At 41.6% G+C, this 27,025-nt stretch overlaps 1 long non-coding RNA gene across 1 annotated transcript in view; it reads left to right on the forward strand.

The window, feature by feature from the left end:
• LOC147029650 (uncharacterized) overlaps positions 1-26,541 on the forward strand; it is a 67,311-nt gene extending 40,770 nt beyond the window's left edge. Inside the window, exon 4 of the long non-coding RNA XR_015055736.1 lies at positions 26,191-26,541. This is a non-coding gene — a long non-coding RNA (uncharacterized LOC147029650). The remainder of the gene's footprint in view (positions 1-26,190) is intronic.
• The last annotated feature ends 484 nt before the right edge of the window (positions 26,542-27,025 follow it).

Consider the following 27,025-nt stretch of genomic DNA (forward strand, 5'->3'; position numbering starts at 1 on the left):
ATGCCACCTATTTTTTTTAAATGCACAAAGGTGTCAGAAACAAAATTTAAGATGTTCCCATTTCGAAATATTGTCCCATGGGGTTTTTATGGTGGCCATCTTGGATTTAGTTCCATACGGGTGACAAATTCATAACTTTTGAACTATACATCATAAAAACGTGTGTGACCCCACTTTTCTATGCAGTTTTCACACGATAAAACGTTTTGGAGCATCATTTCTCAAATTGAACAATTTATTGTTCTGCTTGCTCTGTTAATGGGGCTTCCTCAAAAGCTTCCACTAACTCAGTGGTCCCCAACCTTTTGATCCCATGGGCCACATTCACTACTCCCAAGGATGTTGGGAGCCAGAATAAATTTGATGCATTTTATTGATGCAAATTGATTTGATTCCTCCCGGCGGTAAGCGGCAGTGGGCGGCAGCGGCATTATGTAAACCCCTTTAAAATTGCTACATGGAAATGTGTTTTGATTGGAAAGTCCTCGCGGGCCACAGTATAGGGCTCTGCAGGCCGCAGGTTGGGGACCAATGCACTAACTCAATTGTACCTATCGTGGCATTGTTCAATAATGCCCGCGAACCATCGTCGCCTCCTGGCTAGTCTTCTTTACTTTCAGGCTATGGCCCCCGGTCCTCATACTGTCCATTCACTGAAGGTCATTTTGGCCATCCCAGTGTAAGCACAATTGTTTGTTATTATTACTAGCAGTCACCGTCCTATGGGCGATCTTGCTCCAATCATGCAATAAGTTCTTCTGACGCATACCTTTATTTGGGTGGTGTATAAGCAACAAAAAAAGCCATGAAGTTTTGTGTATGAAGCAAAAACATGTTGACTGCTTATAATTTAAAACACCTCACTGTACTGGAAAACGTGGGGCAGGAATACTGCACAGTAAATGGTGGAGATTTGTAATACCCTCCCCCACTGAGAGGTGGTGCTACATGATGTACATTTACATGGTGAAGTTGAGTCCCCCCCCCCCCCACCAAGACCACCGGAAAATATAATAACTCCTATACATGAATTGGGTTCAAGCCAATCCAAGGTAGCAAGTCTAGATGGAATTGGCCCACATCTGTAGAAGTAGTAGAGTGACAAAGAAACAAACACAACCACCGGTCCATGAATTTACAGTAAGGACTAGCAAATACAACCTGTCGCTTCGTTGATGGAGGTATTAAGGGGGGAGAGGGAGAGGGAGAGAGGAGAGGCAGAAAGGATGGAGGGAGGGAAGCAAGGAGTGGGTGAAGAAGGGGAGAAGAGCGAGGAAGGGGGGTGGAGGTGGGGAGAGCGACACCTCACCAAATGTTGCTTTCCAATGCTGGAGAGAGTGGTGTGGGAGAGAAAAGAAAGTGAGACAGCGACAGAGGTGTGGGAGGAGAGTGCTGCATTTTATTTGAAGGCGGAGAGAGAGAGAGAGATAGAGATAGAGATAGAGATAGAGATAGAGATAGAGATAGAGAGAGAGAGAGAGAGAGAGAGAGAGAGAGAGAGAGAGAGAGAGAGAGAGAGAGAGAGAGAGAGATATATATATATATATATATATATATATATATATAGAGAGATATACAGATATACAGATATAGAGAGATAGAGAGATATAGAGATAGAGAGATATAGAGAGAGAGATATAGAGATAGAGAGATATAGAGAGAGAGATATATAGAGAGAGAGATATATAGAGAGAGAGATATATAGAGAGAGAGATGTATATGTATGTATATATATATATATATATATATATATATATATATATATATATACACACACAAGGTGGGGTTAGCAAGGAGAGTGATATGTTATGCTTAATGATCGAAAACAAAAAAAACTCATGTCAGAACAGCTGTACACACAACGACACAACAGATATTGTGAAGTCAATCACTGGCACATCTACAAAAACTTTGATATTCCAGTTCCAGAAAATTTGTGGGAACATCAACCAAAAGTGACCACTGAAAACAACCAACAACCAATGACCAATAACACACACACACCGGTGCAAAATCCCATTGTGGTAATACAGTTTATATACGTACCCGTGTACAAATGTAAAACACGCATCTACGCAAGTAAATAAAAACGACTCGCACAAAGATTTCGCTTGAAACATTGTTCTTTGAGAGACGATTTGATTTAAAGTGGGAAATTGGTCCGGTTCCAGGTTTGGAATGTCAACAAGTCTCCTTCAGGGCTCTCTGCTGACGATCTCAAAGTTAAGTTTCCGGTCATTATCCGTCCTGTTTTAACTGTTTATTCTCTCACTTACATGTTACTGTGTTCCAAGTTCGGTTTTGTTTCAAAAATCGTGCTATTTTGTGAGATTTTGTCGACTTTGTCATACCGGACGCTTGAGGCCTACCGGTACAATTGTGTTTTTTTTCTCCCCATTACCTTAAATTTCTGTCTTCCCCAATTTTTTTAACATCCTCCATCCCTCCCAATTAATCACTCAACTCTATTTCTTACCTTAAATCAAAAAAAACAAACAAACAAAAAAAAAAACGAGATCTTTCTCCTTCCTCACTCACACTCTCGATTATGCTTCTTCTTCTACTTCTGCTTCTTCTTCTTCTTCTTCTTCTGCTTCTTCTTCTTCTTCTGCTTCTTCTTCTTCTGCTTCTTCTTCTTCTTCTTCTGCTTCTTCTTCTGCTTCTTCTTCTTCTGCTTCTTCTTCTGCTTCTTCTTCTTCTGCTTCTTCTTCTTCTGCTGCTTCTGCTTCTTCTTCTTCTTCTTCTGCTTCTTCTTCTTCTTATTCATCTCATCTTCTTCTTATTATCCTCTTATTCTTCTTCCTCGATTTTTTTTTTTCTCCAACACATCCATGACGTAATCTGTTGAAAACTCTCTCAAACATTAATAATAATAATAATAAAAACGATCTCTTATAATGCTTCATCTTCCTCTTTCACACGTGTGGTACTCCTTACTGTATCATAATGCACTACTCTTCCACTATTTTAACAGACTGCTCTCAATTCGACCTCTCCTTCATACCTTGCCTAAAAAATCCAACTGTTACAGCGTTTCTTCTCTCCATTCTCTGGATTCGCCTTTATTGCATCCCTCAAGAATTGTGTTTAATCGCATCTCTAACCTAAAACTTAAAAAAAAAAAAACCCCCAGTTTGCTATGAATGTTCGCTTTCCATCAACCATTCTTTTTTTCCAACTTCAGTGCCAACTCACCCCTCTAACCCCTCTCACCCCTCACTCTCAAAGCAACCACCCCACTCTTCTCCCTCCAAGCCTCCTTCTCACCTCTCTCAAAAACTCCCCCTCACCTTTCTCCCACCATTCATCACCCTCATTCATCCTTCTCAAAGTTGCCCCCCTCTCATCCACAAAGCTGCCTCCTTCCACTGCCCTCTCACCTCCTTCTCTTCACTCCACCTCCTCAAATCCTCAACTGCCTTCTTCCCCTCTCTTGTCCCCCTCTCCCCCAGTACCACAGAGCCTTTTCTCCTCCTCATCCAGCCCCCTCCACTAGCTATTCTGCAATCCCCCACACTCTTTCAACAACCCTCCCAACCTACCCCCTCGTCCCTTGTCCTACCCTCCCCCTGCCCCCCCCCCCCCTGCACCTAAAGCCTCCTCCCCTTCCTCTTCATGAAAAGTGTGGACCTCAAATATGCAGGGCCTTTGCTCAAACCTTTCATATCTTTCCATACAGGTTGCCACTGAAAACCAGACATAATCTGCCAAACAGAAACTTTCCTCCCCCAAGACGTGTCTGACTCCCAAGTATCTCTCCCTGGTTACTCCCTCCTCCGGTATGACAGACCTGAGCCTCGTTCAGGTGGAGGAGTTGCTCTCTTCATCAAAGACTCTATTCCTCACTCTCCATGCACTGTCCACACTCCCCCACACCCCCAGGAATACCTCTGGCTACGGCTTCCCCTCCACTCCTACCTCATGTTTATATGTGTACTGTATCGTCCACCTAACAGTGATGACTCCATCTACACCTCACTATCCGAAAACTTGGACCAACTTCTATCTTCTCATCCAAACTCTCTCTTCCTCATATGTGGCGACTTCAATTGTCATCATGCCAGTTGGCAAGGTGTGGGTCCCTCTCTCACCTGTTATGGCACCTCAGCAAAAGCTTTCTGCGACTCATTGGGACTGACTCAATCGGTCAACTTCCCTACCCGGATCTCAATCAATGGTACTCCATCTCTTCTGGATCTGATTTTGACAAACTTCCCTGACAATATCTGCTGCTCTTCCTTCGCTCCAATCGGTTCTTCTGACCACGTCCTTGTCAAAGTGGACATCTCTCTGGCTGTTATCAGAGAACCACCTCACCGCCGTCGAGTCTGCCATTTCACTCAAGCCGACTGGCAGGGTCTCCAAGCAGCCCTCAAACTTATAGACTGGTCTCCTATCTCTACTTTCTCAAACATCAACTCATCCTGGGAATTCTTTCAAAGAAACTTGCTCTCCTTCATGCACAGATTTATCCCCTCTCGTCTTCAGTTGTCCTACCCTTCCTCCCGCGCTTGGTTCACTGAAGCTTGTGGTGAGGCAGTTGTCCTAAAACAACTTGCCTTTGCCTCATGGAAAGCCAACCCAACTGAGGGCAATCTCCGTTCCTTCCATAAAGCTCGGAACAAGTGTGTATCTACCCTCAGGAGAGCCAGAAAACAACATCTTTCTCATCTCAAGTCTGAACTTTCAAACCTCTCTCCCATCTCAAAATCCTGGTGGCGTCGAATTAAATCTGTTTCTGGTGTATTTTTTTCCTCCATCCCCTCCCTCAACTAAAAAGGCAGCACTGCTGATACCGCACATGAAAAAGCTGAATGCCTAAACTCGGTGTTTGCAGCTAAATCTTGTGTCCAAAACCCATCGCTTTCTCTACCCACCTTACCCAGTCGCACCCAACTGTCCCTGGACTCTGTGTCCTTTTCTCCTGACAAGGTGGAGAGCTTGCTGTCAAACCTCGACTCAGATTCTGCAACCGGTCCAGACGGCATCAGCCCACGTGACCTCAAAGCCTGCTCTTCTGCTCTTGCTCACCCTCTCTCTGTTCTATTCACCCTCTCATTTGCCCAAGGCCATCTGCCATCTGCTTGGAAATCAGCAAACACCACTGCCCTGCATAAAAAAGAGCAAAAAGAGATCCCTGCAACTGCAGACCAATCAGCCTTCTCCCAATCATCAGCAAGGTTATGGAATCCATCATCGCTTCAGACATGAAATCCTTCCTCTTCTTCAATGGCTTGATTTCCGATCATCAATTTGGTTTCAGACCAGGTCACTCTACCCTGGATATGCTGCTTCTGCTCTCCCAACAATGGATGGAAGTCCTCAATGTCAGACAGGAAATCCAAGCTGTATCCCTGGACATATCACGTGCTTTTGACACAGTCTGTCACCCTGCCCTGCTCACCAAACTCTCTTCCTATGGTATCCAAGGCCATCTCCACTCATGGCTCGCAGACTTCCTCTCCTGTCACAGTCACCGTGTGGCCCTAAATGGAGTTCTTTCATCCCCTCTTCGTGTCCAGGCTGGAGTTCCTCAAGGTCGCGTTCTAGGCCCTGTTCTTTTTCTGGTTTTCATCAATGATCTCTCCGACTCTCTGGAAAATCCTCTATATCTCTTTGCTGATGACTCCACCCTCTGCCGTACCATCTGTCATCCCTCAGATCGGCAAGCAGCAGCTTCTTCGCTCACTGCAGATCTGGATTAAATCACAAACTGGTCCAACATGTGGAACATGTCTTTCAATCCGGACAAATCTCACACTCTCACAATGTCTCTTCGAAAGGACCGTTTAGAAACCCCACCCCCCATCCACTTTCTCAACAATCCTCTGGAAGAAGTCCCTTCTTTCAAGCTTCTGGGTCTTACGATCTACCATGACCTTTCCTGGGAAAGCCACATTTCAAACCTCGCCTCCAAAGCCAGTCGCCGACTGGGAATCCTCTGTTGTGCAAAGTCCTTTCTCGGCCCACCTGAGCTCCTGACCACTTACAAAGCTTTTGGCCACAGCCTGATGGAGTACTGCCCTCCCCTCTGGGCTGGTGCTCCTGCCTCCCACCTTTCTCGGCTTCAAGCTGTAGAAACCAAGGCATTTCGGATCATTGGCGTCTCCCGCAATGAGGCTGAGTCTTTGGGCCTTTCACTCATTCAACGCATGTTGGTCGGTGGTCTTTCTGTCTTCTACCATCTCCTCTCCAGCCTCGCCCCCCTCCCCCCCTGCTCTCTCTGCGATTTGTCCCCACCACATTTCCGCAGGGCGCTTAAGGTCTGCCAGCAACCCCCTTCTGGTAAAACTACCAAAATCACGAATCACTGCTCACCTTCACTCTTTCATTCCTCTTTTTCCCCGCCTTTGGAATAAACTCCTTCACTCTATTCATTCCCATTCTTCCCTCCAGGCCTTCAAAACAGCTGTTCACCACCACCTCTTATCATCCCTCATCCAAATCATCGATCTTTTCTACCCCCGATAATACACCCAAGCCCACCTCCTTCAAATTCCCTGCTTTCCTTCCTGAAAGTTCCTGTAATGTCCATCTTCTATTTCCCATATTCCCCGTCCCATCCCTCTCCCTTCCACAGATCTCCTAATCTCTCTGTTCCCCACTATTTTGTCCATCGCACTCCCTCCCCTATTGTCTCATGCCCCCTTGATGTGCGTTGTGTGTTAGCTCTCACACGAGCCTCAACAAGGTATACAAAAAAAAAAATTAGCGAAACAATTCAAAAATGTATCAAGCCCCAGAACACAAAATGCCAGCCTATACTCTATGCCTCCAAAGTGAGAACAAACATGGTGAACACCTGGTCGGATGGACCTCATTATCCCGCCCCCTGGAGGGAGGGAGCAGGATATTGTAATCGTCCAGTTTGTTTGGCTTTGTTGGGTTGTCGATCGAGTCGAAAAAAAAAAATCTCAAAAATATATTTTTTGAGATTTTTTTTTTCTACCCTTATTGTCGGGTTTTGTGTGTGTGTGTGTGTGTGTGTGTGTGTGTGTGTGTGTGTGTGTGTGTGTGTGTGTGTGTGTGTGTGTGTGTGTGTGTGTGTGTGTGTGTGTGTGTGTGTGTGTGTGTGTGTCTGCAACGCGAGGCTCCACAGCACAAACCAGCAAACTGATTTCGATGAAACTTGGCGATCAGGTGCCATCTGAGCTGGGAGTGTGGGCGTTTGAGTTTCGTTGCTAAGCAACCACCCATTGCCTAGCCAACGGGACTGAAATTTTTGAAAAATCATAATCATAAATCATACCACAAGAAAGTCAAAAATCGGCTTCCAGCCTTTTATGCGCACTATAGTCAACCTCTTTGTTAAAAATTTCCAGCCGGATCCAATGAAAGCTGCGGAGACGATAGACTTTGAATGAACCCTGGTCGAAAACAATAAAAAAACGAAGTTCGTTATATCTCTGAGACTATGAGTCAGATATACATGAAACTGGTATCGTAGGTTCATGGAACGCCCTAGTTATGTGTGAGAAAGAACCGTTGCTATAGACCCCTCCGTTGCCTAGCAACGGCCAAAAAACCTCTAAATGTGGGGGTATTTTAACTAAAAAATCTGCAGCATTAACCCTTAAAGCTAGAATCATGAATTTTCTTGTGCTTAATCCTCAGGTCATTCCCCATCGAACGGGCCCATCGTGTCAGGTTCTATTGGGTAGTTGACTACCCATGTCTGCCTACCGACTTGTTTGATTGTCTGTCTGTTAGCAATTTTACGGCAAAACGGCTTTAGCAAACACTATCAAATTTAATCCACAGGTGGGCAATGAACCTTGGACGACCCCATTAACTTCTGGGTCCAATTTGATCAAAGGTCAAGGTCAAGGTCAAGGTCACAAAAAGATCAAAATCGTTTTTCGCTCATAACTTCGTCAAAAATGATCTGATTTACTTCAAACTAAGCTTATAGTGAACCTTATTCTATTTGTCACTTATAATCCTACCCATTCCTATAGTGAAAAATGCATATTTGTGAAGATCGGTAGGGTCCGAAGTTTTGGGGGTCATGGTCATCGGTCAAAATTACAAATTTTCCATTAAAACTAAAACATGGTTACGAAAATACAACTTTACAGGAAAACGGCTGGCTCAAACACTGTCAAATTGTATCCACAGGTGGGTAATGAACCTCGGATGACCCCATTATCTTTTGGGTCCAATTAGGTCAAAGGTCAAGGTCAGGTCATGAAAAGGTCAAAATCGTTTTTCGCTCATAACTTCATGAAAAATGGTTTAATTGACTTCAAACCAAGACGAAAATATTCCTTATTCTATTCCTTATAATCAACATTCAGGTTAAGGATGTATCATATTTTAATTTGATCCCCAAAATAACTTCATGCCTTAAATGGGTGGGATTTGTTGTACCTGGCACCACTTGTTCTTTTTATTTTTATTTTTTATAAGTAACGATGTCGAAGTGGGAGGTGGATAAAAAAGGAGATCGCACAAAAAGGTTAAAGAAAGCGATGTCCTGTCAAAATAAAATTGCATTTTCAGTGGATGAAACGCCTCCCGAGGTACCCACCACACGGCACTGCAGAACCATAGGCAGAAACATACGTCTAATCGATGTGAGATTGAAAGCACGTGTACTTTTTTTCTGAAACGAACAACCAAGCAGCTTGGAGAGCACTCACCAAGTGGCTTAAGCACTCAAGCAAGCACTCTAATAAAACAGTTGATAAGAAACGGCTCCTTTGGCACGCAATTGGCAATCACTGAACTGTCAAGTTCAAAATACACCCCCCCCCCCCCGGAGATGCCCAAAATGTCAAATATGTCCCAATTGGACAAATAAACACCTTTATAGGAGTTGGATCTGCTTGTAAGTTTGATTCTGGAGCTCAAATTTTGTAATTCTTCTCAGTTTAAGAGTTACGCTTCGCGATCACATGTGTGGAAATGAAATAAAGCATCGAACGCTGACGTCACAGTGCATTTATCAGCATTGCAATGTACACAGTAATTCATAGCTATGATGAATAGGTATTTGATAATATGAGTGAGGAAAGTGGAAGAAAAAAAAATTATCGTAAAGAAATGGTTGCAGTCTGTTCCAAGTCAAGAGCAGGGCAAAAAACATGACGGCTTCAGACTCCAGCGAGGTTATCCAGGACACGCCTTAAGACCCAGACAGCGAGGTGGCAGAGGATCCTCTGATGAAGGATATAATTAAATTAAGCCGTTAATTATGTTTAAAAGAGGCATTTTAATTAACCCAAACACCCAATTTTTACTCTTGCACTTTCTTGGAGTTTTCTTATTATGCATGCAATGTTTCAGGCTGCTCAGTTTAATGGTTTTGGAGTTATGGAGGACACACACACACACACACACACACACACACACACACACACACACACACACACACACACACACACACACACACACACACACACACACACACACACACACACACACACACACACACACACACACACACACACACACACACACACACCCTGCCTTTTATTAGTATAGATAAGGGAAGAAAGGAGGAAGTGATTGTGAATTTAATATTCCATCTTTATTTACTTTTAACATTGTTCTAAACAAACAGGAACAGGAACAATGCAGGCATGATAGGTCGAATGGCCTTCTCATATGCCAAAGTTCCCTGTGTATAGTTGTGTAACGTTGTTAAGAACAGGAAGAAATGGGGAGGGGAAGACAGAGAGTTGGGGGTGATGGTGCATGGAGTTGGAAGAGGGAGATTGAGATTTTGGGAAGGATGGTGGGTGGGGAGATTGAGAACTTGGGGTTTGCGGCAGTTGAGGACTTGAGGAAGAAAGGGGGAGGGGATATGCCTGGTGTTGGCTTGATGGTTAGAGTGGTGGGCCTGGGTTCCTCGGATCCTGAGTTTAAATCCTGCTGTGCCATTGAATTAATACCAGGTGGGGTTGACTCAGCCTGCTATCCTTGCAATGTTGGCAAAATGAGTACTGGCTTGCTGGGATGACTGAATCAATCAAGTATACAACTGTGTGTCGGAGTGGTGACCCAACCAGGATTGTGTCCAATAGCACAGGAGACTGCTTTGGCAGCACCGACATTTTGTACAGAGTATGGTCCCAATAGATGGATGGATGGGGAGGGGATGACAGAGTTGGCTTTAGGGAGGGAGGGCAGAGAGGTGACAGAGTTGGGATCCAGGGGTTTGAGGCTTTATTATGGGGTGAGGGGTGGGGTTAGGGACCTAAAGTCACATGTTGCAAAACTTTCCATGCATCAGTGATAGTTCCATTATGTCTTTTGGGTCCTCTAGGTATTTTAGGTCCTCAGGGTCTTTTGGATGCCCTGGGTCTTTGGGGTCTTTTGTGTCCTCAGGTCATTTGGATCACCTGGGTCTTTTGGGTTCTTGAGGTCTTTTGGGTCCTCCTGGATCTTTTGGGTGTTTGGGGTCCACGGAGTCCTTTGTGTCATCTGGGTCTTTTGGGTCATTGGAGTCTTTTAGGTCCTCAATGTCCTTTGGGTATTTTAGGTCTTCAGGGTCCTCTTGGTACTCAGGGGTCGCATGTCTCAGGTCTTAGGGGTATTTTGGGTCTCATTTTAGGTCTTTTGGGTCTCTGAAGTCTTTGAGGGTCTTCAGGGTCCATTGGATTTTTGTGGTCTTTTCGGTCTTTTAAGTCCTTGGGGCCTTTTAGCTCCTCGAGGTCGTTTGGGTCTTTTTGGTCTTCTTGGGGGGGGGGGTCTTTTGGGTCCTCTGAGCACTTCAGGTTAAGTATTTAAGGTTACATTTGTTGGTGATGTTAGGTCAGCTATCCAACCAATGGGGGAAGAGCAGATATATACATACACACATACATACATTACGTGAATGCACACATTACTTACACACATACATCAATGCACACATTACATACAAAGATACATACATACATAATCACATACACTTGCTCCATTATATATATATATAGATTGATATGCAAATACTGCTGTAGGCACGATAACTGTATTTGTTTGTAGGCACGATAACTCGAGAACGGAAGAAGCTACCAATGTCAAATTACACCACGTGATTCAGGAGGGTGATGGCTAGCGCTGATTAGATTTTGGTCAAAATCTGTCAAAGGTCAAGGTCACAGTGAGGTCAAACATAATTCCGTAAATTCATGTGGAGAAATGGAGTATTTTTGCTTCGGTCGACGTTACGAGTTCGTTTTAACTTCGATTTTAATTTTGTCTTCGGTTTTTGCAATCGCTTAGGACGCTTAACACTGGGTTGTCGAAATTCTGGTAAAAATCGGATGTTTTGGAGACGTATTAAGATTGTCTCAAAAATATTTCACTCGCCGCGTCACAGCTCGTCACGTGGTGCGGCGCGCTCGAGCAGAGGCATCGTTGAGTCACGTAAAGGTTTTCCGTGTGCGCGCTGATGGTGTTTTCGATAAAGATGGTGTTTAAAAGTCATTTTTTATCCCAATAAAGGTTATCGTCGCATGCCTGACTCGCTAAGCTGTCGGATTATGTAAAGATTGTTGGTGGATGGCCGAATATTACGGTTTTGTGACTTTGATTAAATAATTGCGTGGAGAAATGGAGATTTTTGCTTCGGTCGACGTTACAATTTTTGATGGTTTGGTACAGAATCATCGTAGAAACTTCTGGTTTGCGTCGCTACCTTCTCTGGACACAGCTTTTATTAGACAAGGTCAGAGGTCAAGTTGATGATTTCGTAAGTACCAGTCTATGACTGCTTGTTTGTTTATTTGCCAATCACCTGCAGGTCACAATTCTAAACCGATCATCATGAAACTTTACCAAGTTGTTGAGGTAGTCTCAACTGAGAAGCCCATTGATTTTGAGGTCAAAGGTCATCTTGAGGACAAATTTCTAAAATAATTTTTCATCCAATTAACTTGAAAGTTGAACAGGAATTGCATATTGCATCACTGAATGGGAAACCAACTATTTGAGGTCAAAAGGTTAAAGGTCAACTCAAGGTCAAACTTACAAAATCCATTTCATCCGATTGACTTCAGAATTAAGCAGCAATTGAGAGTGCATTACTAAATTGGGAAACCAACTATCTTTGAGGTCAAAGGTCAGCTCGAAGTCAACCAACTAAAATCATTAATTTTCAACTGAAAAATCGTCACTTTACATCCTATTGACCTGAGATTTTATGAAGATTGTCAATTTTAATCTTCATGAAATGGTCAATTTGATGTATCCATGGCAACCTTTGGAGAGGGGGGTGGATTTTGCAAGTTCCATGCTCTGTACGACGTCTTTTTCTTGTTTGTTTGTTTGTTGGGATGTCAATCACCTGCAGGTCACAATTTTAAACCGATCTTCATGAAACTTGACCACATGGTAGAGTTCGTCATAAGCAAGAAGCCTGTTTTTGATGTCACAAGGTCAACAACTTTGTCAACTTTCTAAAATCCTCAATTTTCATCTGATTGACTCGAAACTTGAACAGGATTTGCATATCAGGTGAATTCAATGAATAAGTATTTTTGAGGTCGACATAGGCTGAATTTCTAAAATTGTCAATTTTCATCTGATTGACTAGAAACTTGAACAGGATTTGCATATCAGGTGAATTCAATGAATAAGTATTTTTGAGGTTGACATAGGCCGAATTTCTAAAATTGTCAATTTTCATCTGATTGACTTGAAATTTGAAGAAGATTTGCATATTTGGTCATTGAATTCAACCACCTATTATTTTTAGGTCAACATAGGACAAACGTCAACAAGTTAGGTGGTATTTCTAAAATCCTCAATTTTCATTCGATTGACTTGAAATTTGAAGAGGATTTATATTTTAGGTCACTGAATTCAACCACCAATTATTTTTAAGGTCAAATTTTTTTATGGAAATTTGCAAGTATCATGCTATACATGAGAAAATTTTTATTACTTAAGAAATCTTTAGATTTCGTAAGCATATTGATGACCTCCGTTTGCTGGTTTGTTTGTTTGTTTGTAGGCACGATAACTCGAGAACGGAAGAAGCTACCAATGTCAAATTACACCACGTGATTCAGGAGGGTGATGGCAAGTGCTGATTAGATTTTGGTCAAAATCGGTCAAAGGTCAAGGTCACAGTGAGGTCAAACATAATTCCTTAAATTCACATGGAGAAATAGAGTATTTTTGCTTCGCTCGACATTACGAGTTCGTTTTAACTTCGATTTTAATTTTGTCTTCGGTTTTTGCGATCGCTTAGGGCGCTTAAAACTCAGTTATCGAAATTCTGGTAAAAATCGGATATTTTGGAGACGTTTTAAGATTGTTTAAAAAAACATTTCACCTGACGCGTCACGGGTCGTCCCATGATGCAGTGCGCTCGAGCAGATGAGTCGTTTAGTTACGTTAAGGTATAATTGCGTGGAGAAATGGAGATTTTTGCTTCGGTTGACATTACTATTTTTGATGGTTTGGTACAGAATCATCGTAGAAACTTCTGGTTTGCGTCGCTACCTTCTCTGGAGACAGCTTTTATGAGTCAAGGTCCGATGTCAAGTTGACAATTTCGTAAGTACCAGTCTATGGCTGCTTGTTTGTTTGTTTGTTTGTTTTTGGAAGCGTCTCTGATGGCTCTTGAAGGGATGGCAAGACTTGCATCATACTTATGCAGTAACGGACATCAAAATGAGTTGACGCAGTGGTGTAGATTAGAATATTGGGTTTGGGGGTGTGGGGGTGGGGGATCCTCGGATCATGAGTTCAAATCCCACTTGGCTGTTGAATTAATATCAGGTGGGGTTGACTCTGCCTATCATCCTTCCGAGGTTGGCAAAATGAGTACCAGCTTGCTGGTATCCTGTGTCAGAGTGGCGACCCATCCAGAATTGTTCCTAGTAGCCAAGGAGACTGCTTAGGAAGCACCAACACTCTGCACGGAGTATGGTCCCAATGGATGGATGGATGGTGGGGGGGGTGGGGTGGTGAGGTGGCGGTGGTGATGTGGGGGTTGCAAAACGAGGCCCCTAAAACAAGTGAAGAAAATAGTTGTTTATGGCACCTTATTGTGTGTTTGCTGTTATATCTCAAATTTTTGAATGTGGTTATTTTGTCCAGCTGGCTGTAAGCTTTTTATAACCTTGTCTGCCTGTTTTCTAAACAAATTTCTGATTTCAACAAATTGCTGCTTTCCTTGGCAAGTCCAAGTGGAAAATTGTAATATAGTATTTGATGTGGAATTGCAATTTTTAATAGGCTTGTCACCATTAATAAGCTTATTTTGAAGCTTTTAAAACTACTCAACTTTGCAGATCACTTAAAAATGATGTTAACATGTTTTAAAACTTCGTGATTCCAAAAGGATGTCACTTTGATTTATTAAACACTTTCTTATATAATAAAACTGTTCTCTATAGTTCTCAAAATGTCTTATTATATTTCACATTACTTAAATCTCACATTTACAATCACCATTGAAAATGAAATGGCAAAGAGTTTAACACTTACTGACTTGCATAAAATTGCATTAACAGCAGCACTTCAGTGATAATGAAGCATCTAACTCAGTAATAATAGCTTGGAGGAGGAGCAGCAACAACAACACCAAAAAAAAAACATAATAAATAATATATAAACTACTTCTACTATATATATATATATATATATATATAATATATATATATATATATATATATATATATATATATATATATATATATATATTATATTATATGTATGTTGCTCATTTGTTTTCTTGATAAAATGCTTACTTAGCTTAACCTAGGAGCTGGTACACAGTAGACAAACTGGTACAATTTTCAGTATGGGCAGGATGAACAATGATGACAAATGCAAGTATGAGGGTATTTTACTTGTATAGTTATTATTATTCAATTTTCACCTCAACATCTCTTTCTTTTACACATGTATGTAACAGAGAAGTAACTTTTTTTGGTTCCAAAATAAGATATCCATGCAACTACCAAAACTGTCCATACTGTCAAATATATTTACCATATAGCACAAGTATGTAGTTAAAATCGCAAGATGGTCAAACACTTGGAATGTGTTTCACTCATGACAAATCCACACTCTCACTATCTCTCTCCAAAAGGACCATCTGGAAAACCCTCCTATCTACTTTCAAAACACATTGAACCCTGAGCTCCTTTGACTTTATACAATCCCACCCTGGGCTCACTGGAGAAAAATCAGGCTGCTCGAGTATATGGAGGTTTGACTATCGGTTGGTAAAATGGCTGCTAGGGTATATGGGAGTTTGAATAGTGGCCGGTAAAATGGCCGCTAGGGTTTAAAGGGTTACCAATCCTCTTGAGGAAGGTCAATCATTCAAATGCCTGAGTCTCACTCTCAGCAAAGATCTTTCTTGGGAAAGCCACATTTCAAAGTTGACCTCTGAAAACAGTTGCCGACTGGGCATCCTCTGTCATACAAAGTCCTTCCTTGGCACACCTGAGCTCCTATATATCCACCTGCAAGGCCTTCATCCGCAGTTTGATGGAGTACTGCTCCCATCTGGGCTGGCTCCCCTGCCTTGCATCTTTCTCAGATTGACGTTGTGGAAACCAAGGTCTTCCACATTATTGGAATCTGCCACGATGAAGCTGAGTCTGTGAGTCCATTGCAGACAGGTCGGTGGTTTCTCTGTCTTCTCCCACCTCTTTTCTGGTCTTGCACCCTTTGCTCTTTCCATGATTTGTTCTCCCTCCCCAGGTTTTTGCAGAGCACACATGATCCACCATCAACCCCCTTCTGGTTAAATTACATACATCCGGGATCACTGCTCACCTCCACTCATTTGGTCCTCATTTTTTTTTTCTGCCTGTGAAACCAACTTCCACATTCTCTTCAATCTCATTCCTCCCTCCTTGTCTTCAAGATAGCTGTTCACCACGATCTCAGATCATCCCCAATATAAAATCATGATCTTTTCTACCCTCAGTAAACCACCTCAAACGTTCCTCCTTCCAAATTTACAGTTTTCCCTCCTGAGTGTTTCCTTCTGTATCCATTTTGTTCACCCTCCAGTCCGGGAGCGGAGAGGGTTAACCCTGCATTGTTGTATTAAGTTTTTTTTTTTTTTACTGTTGATTTTGGTAGCCAAGGGTCTTTATTTTCAGAAACTGCTTGATGACATGTTGTCACCCTTGAGAAATTTGAGAAATTCAAGATGGCATCCAAGATGGCCACCATTACCTATAAATGACCATAATTCCCAAACTATTCACTCTAGGAAGGTGATTTTTGTCTCTATACCGAGGTTTTAGGGATCAAGCTATCCATTATAACTAAGTATTATGTTAATATCGTATAACTTAATGGTAATTTCCAAGATGGCTGCCAAGATGGCTGCCGTAACATTAAAACTGGCATATCTCCTTAACTATTTACTCCAAATTAGTCGTGAAGGTGTCTATCACTGGGTATTTTGAAGACACATCTATCTGTATCAGATCAAAGTTCATATACTGATGATGTCATCTGGAAATCCAAGATGGCTGCCAGTTTACAAGCACTGGTATATCTTCTATACTATTTAATCTTGGGGAAAATATGAAAAGGTAAATGACCACAGGTGTTATATTATAAAAATGTTCTTTAAAAACTACTAACTGTTGCCCGATATTGCGTGTGTTGACCTGTGCAATGGCCATTGATGTCATCATGGTATCTGGGTGTGACGGGATCATGTCTATTAAGGGAAGGTAAACAGCCTTCGTCTTTGGTTGTGCTGAATGACCCTGTCGACGTGCAGCCCCAGTGTTGTACCCATTGTACTCAGGACAATCTAGTGTGTTGTTCATGTCTTGAAGGAACGCGAAGTCCATCTCACTGGCTCTTCCCTTTGAAATTACTTGTTGTGCCAGCATACGCAGGGGCTGAACTGATCGTCTGGGGGTGTTCTGTGGCATCGGAGGCTTCTTGGGACCATTACCATTCTTTGGACTTCTCGACGTCATACTCGAGTGGCTCAACCACGTCTTCCTTTTTCACATGCCTAATGGTGTCTTCTTGGACTGTTTCACTACTGTTACTATCTGGTTGTGTGAGCGGCATGGCAAGGGAATGGATGGATGACTTTCCGTTTGGAAACGATATGTTGGTATCAAAATTGTCTACAATTACCTGAACCAAGCTTGAACTTGAAGTTGATAGGCCTGGTAGTGAAGGTTCCATGGTTGTGGCTTTGGCAGCTGAATGTTTAAAACGCCATACTTCATCGTAGGTACAGATAAACCATACTCTTGTAACACGTTGATAAGTTTTTTTGATCTCTTCATCTTGATGCCAAGAGTAATTTGCAAACTAGTGGGCTGGTTTTTCATCACCCCAGTTACCATTGAACCAATGAGAAGTGCAGGTAGTGCCCTATCTAGGTTAGGAGACAGCTTCCCTAAAAGTTTCATCAAAGTTTCACTTACAGTCTCTCTCTACATTCCTGTCGGTTAACCCTAGTATCATAACAATCTTTATCTAATGTTATTAGTTTGACCTCATGCCTGATGACTTTGCACAGTTTGTTGATTGTTACATCAATGTCATCGTCCTCATCTTGAACCAATCGCATACATTTTGCAGCTATAGATCGCAAGCTAACAATGTCTGCTAACCCTGGAGACTTTAAAACCACCAACTCATCTCCGAAGCGTTCGCATAGGTTTGGGACAATTAAACGACGTGTCAGCCTGTCACCCCCGAATTCTTTGTACGCTTCATGCAACTCAACTGAATTCGGGAAGCCGGACGAATCATTGATCATTACAACAAGTGATTCAAAGGCACGATCAATGTTAACTTGGCTATCAGACTTGGTTGCAGCTGAAGCCACATTTTTTTCTGACAAGAAGCTATTTCGGCAATCCACATGATACCTTGCATCAGCTGCGTGAAGGTCACTTAAAGCGCTATCTACCCTTTGCCGCACAACATCCGATAACTCATCTTGACGCCGTTTGCAGGCTTCAAGAATAGTTTGCTTGAGTGACTTCTTGCCACCTGCGCCGCCTATTTCCCGACATGAATATGCTGGTCGCCAACGTTTTGGGTTTTTCGGATCTTTTTCAAACACAAAAGTTTCACCACAAAACAAACAATGTTCTTTGAAGATAAATCCTGGTGGTGATGAACGTCTCCTGGTCTTTGGTGGAATGTAAGACGAAGCACTTTCTGGATTCTTCCTTTCGTGCCTTTCAACCTGGACGCTTGAAGTGTATGTTGAAACACAGTTTCTGTGACATTTAACTGTGCATTCAGGATTTTCACTAACTTTTTCTTCAAGAAGTTCATGATACCTGTCCCTGTAGATTTTGCTATGCTTGATAAAGTTTTTAATTCTGACAGGGCCAGTGTCTTTCAACGGTTCGGTCTTGTTCTCACATCCAAATTTGGACACGAAAAAGCACTGTTCTTCATTCATTTTTTACTCGTCATGCGGGCAGCACCTGAAAAGACAATTGCGAAGTATTGGTGCCCATCTATTACAATATGATATTAACATAATACTTCGTTCTAATGGATAGCTTAACCCATAAAACCGAGGTATAGAGACAAAAATCACCTTCCGAGGGTGAATAGTTAGGGAGTTATGGTCATTTATAGGTAATGGTGGCCATCTTGGATGCCATCTTGAATTTCTCAAATTGCTCAAGGGTGACAACATGTCATCAAGCAGTTTCGGAAAATAGAGACCCTTGGCTACCAAAATCAACAGCAAAAAAAAACTTAATACAATGCAAGGTTAAGGGGGAAAAAATGGCAGTTGGCTCCTGGACTACGATGCATCCTCCATAGTCAAACAAACAAAAAAAATTAGGAAAAAAAATACAAATTTTTTCCTCTTTTTTTATTTCCACATGGAAAAAAATTAATCAATTAAATAGTGAGTTTTGGAACAAAAAAAGGAAAAAATTTGGAGAAACCTTTTTTTAAAATAGCGAGTTTTTAAACAAAAAAAGGAAATAAATAGGAAAAAATATTTTAAATAGCCAGTTTTGGAACAAAAATAAATAGAAAAAAAATGTGAAAAATAGATTTTAAATAGCCAGTTTTGAACAAAACAGAAAATGAATAGGAGAAATTTTTTTTTTAAATAGGCAGTTTTTGAGCAAAGCAAATAGTGAAAAAAAAATGCAACCACTTTGGTGTAAAAAAAAAGTATAGAACAAGCTTGAATGAGCTTAGATCCTCGTCCTCTTAATGATGACGTCATAAAAACGAATATGACGTCATTGTGATGTATCAGGTTTGTGATAAATTATCTGTGCTTATGCCCGGCTTGATTCCCGCAAGCAAAATTCAAACAGCTTGCCTAGTTTCGGAGATAATGGTGTAGGTGATTTCCATTAGCGGAGATATTTTGACGTCATAACTTTATTTCTAGGAGGACTTTCCAAAATCGGAGATGGTTACTGTCTGTGTAGGGTATTTTTACATGTTTATGCCAAGTTTCAGGAAGTTTCAATGAAAACTTCAGGCTGTGAAACAAAAAAGTCCACAAGAACAACAACGTGAGTAAGACTTAGAGATCCTCCATGAGGATCTAAAAATAGTGAAAAAAATAGCAAATCTGGTGTAAAATTTATTTTTAAAAAGTCCAGGAAAATAGTGGAAAATGGACGTGGGTAATTTGATCGTCAGGAAGGATTAATCGTCTCGAATGGTGAGGAATAAATGAACGGATGGTGAATAATAGAGGAAATGTCGAATGAATGGATGATTAATTGAAACGAATAAAATAATGAGTGGATTTGAGCGTTGAGGATACACACACCGAAGAACAAGAATACACCTGTTGTGTTGAAAGAAAGACAGACAGGATGAAAGAGGGGCCCCTCGGATTGAGTAGAAAGATTGAAAGTAGTGGTGGAGTTGGGGGGGGGGGTGGAGAGACATCACACCAAGGATACACGAACTAACAACACATTTACCCCCCCCCAACCACCACCCCCAAACTCTTAGACAAGTGGGCAAAGATCTACCTACCACATAAACTAATGAAATAACTCATTCTAGGGACTACTACTGATCACACTATTCACATTGTCTAATTGGTTAATCACAGGATTATTTTTGTATCAACAGTCGAGGATTGTGGAGGAGTAGTAAACTGAACGGATCAGGAAGTGATGGACAAAAATATGACACAAAACACGCATGCATGGAGTGAACAAGATGGACACAGAAGGAAACTCCAAGGAGGGAAAACTGGAAAGTTGGAAGGAAGAGGGATTTTGGTGGGGTTAACGAGGGTAGAAAGATCATGGTTTGGATTGGTGAAAATCTGAGATGGTGGTGAACGGCTGTCTTGAAGATGTAGAGGGAAGAACGAGATTAAAGAGGATGTGGAAGTTGATTATACAGGTGGGAAAAGAGGTGAACAGTGATCCTGGATTTAGGTAGTTTCACCAGAAGGTGGTTCATGGTGGACCATGTGCACCCTGCAGAAACCTGAGGGGGACAAAGCATGGAAAGAGTAGAGAGTGCAAGACCAGAAAGGAGGAGGTAGAAGATGGAGAGACAGTGGTCTGTCTGTGATGGTGAAGTGATAGATCCATAGAATGATCTTGAAGGCCTTGGTTTCTATGGCGTCAAGCTGAGCCAGACCAGAGGGGAGAGCAGTACTCCATCAAGTTGCAGATGAAGGGCTTGTAGCTGGATTGCTCAGGTGTTGCAAGGAAGGACATTGCATGACGGAGGATGCCCAGTCAGTGGCTGGCTTTGGTGGCCAACTTTGAAATGTCATTTGTCCAAGAAAGATCGTAGCTGATAGTTAGACACAGGAGTTTCAATGACTGAACCTCCTCAAGAGGATTGTTGATTAAGTAGATAGGAGGCCAGGCCAGACCATCCTTTCAGAAAGAGAGTGTGAGAATGTATGAGACAAGTTTAATTTGGCAATAACATTGTTCCATGTAATATTGATGATGTTCAGTATCATGTTGTAAAGACCTATTGCTTCAAATTCTATCAGTGTACCAAAGCCTTAAGGTTCAAGGAGAAAACTACATGAATAACTTGGCTGGAGTTTGTGTCGTGCTCTCTCCAAGCTGGAGCGACTGCTTTATCATAGTTTATATAAAATAATTAATGATCCTCATCAGCAAGTGAATTCAAGGTTCAGAGAAAGGAATCTCTGAACCTTAAGGTTACCAATATACCAGGAAGTACAATTAGCCTCCATTGTGTTAATGCACCTATGGGACATCCAGCAATACTCTTCAGGCATTGGTTGAAATACCTCATGAGACAATTATCTTTTTGCTGTTTTCTGTGTGCATATGAAATGAAAAATGCTCTAAAATCTTCAGAGAGAACTTTACAGTGGATCTCCAGGTGATGAGAGTCACTCGAACCTGTTTGATGAGTATTAAAACTTTTCCAAGCTCTAAGGATGACAGCTGAAATACATGATGTGAGCAAGCATAACTCATCCTTGCCTTTCAAAGAATCATACTGAACCTGCTTGTTGCCATGTGTTATTGACGATCACCTATGAGGCAAGCATGACATTCCATTTCCAAGACTGTTCAAAGAAGGTCATTATTCAGGCTGGTTCTAACCATGTACGCACAAGAATGCAACCGGTGTCTGCGATGGCGCCCGGCTCTCAGCGCCAGCGGGTTGCCTACGGCCAGGAGTGCCAAACACCATCCTGAAGAGGCTCTGGCAGAGAGGGCAGTAGAGGGCAAGGGCTTGGGGAGAACGTCAAGAATTTGTGGGGTCACAGCCCGACAGAACGTGGCCCTGAGGCAGATAGCAGGCAGGGCACGATGGGTGAGCAGAGATCACGCCAATCCTGGTGTGCTGTGCGTCCGGTGTCGGGCCCTACTGCACAAAAGGAGCTGTGTGCCCTGGGGTTAACAAAGGGTTAATACTTTCCAGTAGCTGGCAATTATATCTGTTTATAGAACTGGCTTACCACACCAGCAAACAAACAGGGATGCTGGTGGATGAGGAGGGCTGTGAAATACTTTGTGGTAAATTAATGTTAATGTTTCAGGACCTCAAGATGGTGTGAAAATACAATGCAGGGGAACTTGCAGGAGGAGGTGAGACATATACCTGTGCCATATCCACGTCCCAGCACTTCCACGTATTATGAGTGGAGAATTTGGCTAATGTACCACCACAAAATGGTCTACTCCTTACAGAAATTAAGGAACTGTGGGTATTTTATGTTTGCAATCTATATGATGACCAGGAAGCCGGATACGTGTCCAAATACAAAGAACGGCATGCGTTGAGATATGACGATTCTCCTTCAGCATGACAATTTTAAGTAAAATCTTATCTCGTCAACAATTGAAAGCAGATGTGACAGGTCTATGATGAGTGCAGTCCCAATTGAACTATCGTGCTGCCTTTTGAGAGCCGAGTATTAACAGACAGACAGTTGAGAGATGTTGAATGTTAATACATTTGATGTCTGGAATGCAAATATTATTTAAAGAAGAAACTTTAATTGATAGACAGTTGAATGGTTTATTGGTGTGAAACAGATTTTTGTTGTTCTAAGAAATTAAAACCATGTCATAGAGAATAGCTGTTTCTGGGGGCTGGGGTTGGGAGGGGAGTTAATTGGGTTTGAATCCCATGAATACTCACTTTTTGAATGGTACCTTAATGCAACAATTATACCGTCATATTAAAAAGATGTAAACCCCCTCTCGCTACCGTAACCTCACCTCTTCCTTTTCAAACTAAATCATTTGTCTCTATTGAGGGTCATTAACTTGATGCCCTGAATTTCACCGGAATCGAGAATGAAGAACTTGACTCCAGCCTGAACCTTGAGAATGGTTCTTAAGAAGTACCATTCTGTCTTTAAATCGAAACATTGTTGATGTTCTCGTAAATGATTCCAAATATGTATGAAACTTTCAAAGCATATACATAGATGAATTTGCAAAGGTACAATGCCTTGAACTTACTTCTATGACGTGTAAATTGTGTAAATTGGACCTTGTATACAAGTCAGGTTTAATGAAATTATATTCATCCCTGCATGCTATTTTGCAGTGTCCTTTAAGCTTTCTTTTACCGGGCTGTGCTGCATTAAACACCAGTCAATACATTTCTGTCTTAAATCAAGATGGAGTCTACTTTCCACGAAAGGAAATCTAAGGACAACAAACTCAACATATTTTGTATGCGTACAATGTCTCGCTTGAAATTTGGAAGGAAGTTAAGAATCGCTTAATATTCGTAAAGTACTTTGAGATTTTTTTTATTTTGTAATATAATTGGAAAGAGGACATTTTTGTGGGTGGGTGTGATATTCAGCCATATATTGCCTATGTAATAAATGTATGTGTAATGCGTGGTGCGAAGCTGAACAAGCCGTTCGTCTGCTGAACATAATCCATTCCGTAACCATGTGTTTTGTACGGGAGACTTAAATATATGTTATTAGGGTTCCTAAATTGTAAGGATAATTGATTGATTGAAGAAATAATTCAATTAAAAAACAATGTTGAAAAACAGGAAAATATATTGTGGGGTGGGGGGTGGTAAGGAATTTTTGAATAAGATGTTAATTTGGCAAAATGATTGGGATTTGTATGTTGAAATACACCCCTCGTACAACTCCACCGTCTCCCCTAACCCTGCATGCACCATGTACGCACAAGCCTGATGACATTCCTCCCTCCCCAATGCGTACATATAAATAGATTGTCCAAATTTATTTTCATTTCTAAAAACGATCATTTTATTGAAGTTGTGAAAAAAAATTAAAAAGAAAAAGAAAAAAAAAGATTATGGAAATTTTATCTGTGGATTTATGACTCTCCATTATTCGCAATTTCAGTTTTTGGTGTTATTGTGATGAAGCAGTTAATACCTGGGTTGGAAGGATAGCTATGTGATATGTACTCTCACCTTTTAGCTTTCTAGCCTGGGTTAGAATCTTAGCCCAGCTGGAAACTGTCATCCTGGTTTCTCGCAGGCAGGGCGAGGCATCAATGTGTGCGCCGTCCCTTCAACGGACGTTAAGTTAGTTGTCGGACTTTTAAAGATCCCACGCTGTCCTTCACGGAGAGTATGCGAGCAATCACCGGCACCATGGGCAAACTACAAATTCCTGTCTTGACCGACTACTGGGAAGGCAATGGCAAACCTCCCAGTATAACCTTTGCCAAGAGACTGCTTCGGCAGCACTGACACTCTGTGGAGGGAAGGGTACCGCTCATCATCATTTCACACACATATAGGAAAGCATACAATAAATAGACGTGATTATTTTTGCGTTCTTAAGTATGCGTCACAATTTTGTGAAGTTGTTTAGATATGTTATGAAAGCAAAGAATAAAATTGTCAAAAACACTTTTTAAATTGACAAGACAGCATACCTATAGGACAACCATCTTGACAACTCGATTGTGCAATTTTGTTCTGTTAGGTTTATAGACTAGTGTACAATATATAATAACCGAGTAGGAAGGTGTATCACATATTATCAGGTAGTTTGTGAAGCCTTGCTTATTTAACTAATATTGCTATCAACTAGGAATGAAATCAACAAAACGTTGATTGAGGTATGCTGATGCCCTGTTGATTTTGTCCTTGGTTCTACCTTTTCAATGATGCAGATCGACGCTCACCTTTTGGGAGCAAGACTAGTTCTTTCTGTTATTAATTATGTCTTTAGGAACAGGATTGCTGCAACCCTGTCACAAGAATAACTAAGCACCACCAATCATTGCAGTTTGTAAGTCCAATTTATTGAGCATTAATCCAGTGTACGTGATCGAATCAACACTTTGTAAAGGGATGAAAGAAAGCAAAAAACCCAAGAAGAACAGAGTTGTATAAACGATGAAGCAGATATTTATTACAATTTAGATGTATGCGGAGTAACAATGCTTTCAACAATGTGTTTGAGAATGAGGATTTAAACACATCAACACACCCTTAAATACACACAAACAGGCACTTGTATGGTGGCAAAAAAGGGAAACAAGAGCGATTTGAGCCTCAGCATTTCTCCATAAAATAATGTTTCTGAGTCTGTTCTAGACTTTTTTTCTTCTTCTTCTTTGGAGGTGGTGGGAAAGGGGAGGGGGGGAGGAAGTTGGCAGGATGAGGAGGATGATGGATGACGTTGTGGAGAGCAAATAATCCAGTCCCCCAGTCCATTGTCACATTTAATAGTGTCTGTTTTGAAAGCAATCATGGTTTGAAGATATCTCAATGTGCCACTGGAGCTAAACTTGCTCAGAGCCAACTCACCGCATGGTCTGGTGAATGATAAGGCCACACGGGGACCACAGCCTCGACAGTCGCAGGTCCTCGACAATCTTCCTCCATTTACTCACATTTGCAATTTTCTGCTGCACTACCATTATCTCTCAGGCTTTATAAAAAGCTACTCAGCAGCACAGTCTGGGCCTTGAGCTCTTTTATGTCCTTGCTCCTTTTTATATCCTTACTCCTCTTTAACGACCATGCCATATCCTGTTTTATTCTAAAGTGGCTAAATCTGTTTCCAGGATGGGGCCTCGTTGGTGACAGCCAATGTGACAGTTCCACTTCGCACAACCTTTGACCCCTCCCCTCACCGTCAGATCCAAGCCCAGTTTGTCACCTCCCCCTTGACACTACTCCCCTGTAAGCCCCACATCTATCTCTCCTAGCTTTTACCTTCTATCTCTTCCAAACATTCTTTGCCTTCTCTCCATACTCTTCCAACAATCTCTTACTCTCGAATCCTTTTCCTTTTCTCAATGGAGCTATCACCACCCCTCTCCCTTCCCCTTGTAGATGTGATTATGTAAGTACCCAATTTAATGACTTCCAACATAAAGAATTACTCAGGCTCGATGGAACATTCAGATTCAGCTCACAAGAGTTGCCATTTTCGCTCTTGTGTAATTATCAGTGGAATCTTTCAAAACTCTTTCTTCAAAGCAGAGAAAGTCTCCATGAAAGCTGGACTTGCACACAACGAAACCCTCGAGAGAATTGTCAAGACCATCCTAGAAAGTACCATTGAGGATGTTTCACTAATTTGGCAGCCACAACTCCTGCTGGGTTAGCGATACCTACAAACCACCCCAAAAGTGTCACAACTTCACTCCCTCCCCACTCCTCAAAAACTCTTCCTCAACCTTCACCTCCTTCAAGGCATTAAATAAACAGCTTTCATGTGGCATCTTCTAGATATATGCTCATGAAACATAAGCTGGTTAAGAACTCGTGTCCATTAGAGGGTGCTTTGCCAACTGTCATGCCTGTCTTTCTATCTGTCAGGCAGTAAAACGGTGTCGATGTGCAGAAGGCCTCGTCCTCAATAATCTGCATCGACGGACAACGGTAGGCATTCCAGTGCTTGCAAGACATTTCAAGCTGTGCTTGTTTTTGCATTCCTGGATAAACTGTTTCACAACAGCATCTTTTATCATTTGCTGAACATGTGATAACTGTAACCTTACCATCAAGGAAACAGACAAGCACTTTGAGGCAGCGTGGGGGTTGGTACATTTTCCCATTATCAATTACAGTTATTGTGAATATTAATGAGTTTATGGGGTATAAATGATGTGATCTTGATCTGTCTATACTTATTTTGTAATAAGGAATAAATGTTGTGATTTATCTATATATTATGAAAACTCTCATCTTGTATGTATGTATGTATGTATGTATGTATGTTCCCGAAATACAGCCAAAATGGTACACGATAGTGCAAAAATTTAGGGCCACCTGACTCACCATTCGCCTGCGGTGTGCAGTATCAAGTTTCGTTCAAATCGGGCAACGAAATAAATTATTAAAAAATCAATTCCCGATTCAGTCAAGTACTCTTTGGGAGTATTTGATCAATGCAAACAACCTCAGTGGTATAGTTCACTGGAGCTATCTTTTTTTTTCTTGAAATGATTTTTTTTCATCAACCGCTGTCACAACGGGAACCCGACGGGTTGACGGGTCGTCTCGTTGAATTTTTTGAATGAAGTCCACTACTACACTGGCAGGGCCAGCTTTGTCAGGTCACAAAATAGAAGATGAATTCAATGTTTCCCAATATATTCTGTGCTACAGCTTCCTGGAATGCCATTGTCTTTCAGATATAATTGTAATTTTA

This window comes from Eptatretus burgeri, chromosome 3 (genome assembly GCF_056783735.1).
Source record: "Eptatretus burgeri isolate ZD-2024b chromosome 3, Ebu_testis_v1, whole genome shotgun sequence".
NCBI lineage: Eukaryota > Metazoa > Chordata > Myxini > Myxiniformes > Myxinidae > Eptatretus > Eptatretus burgeri.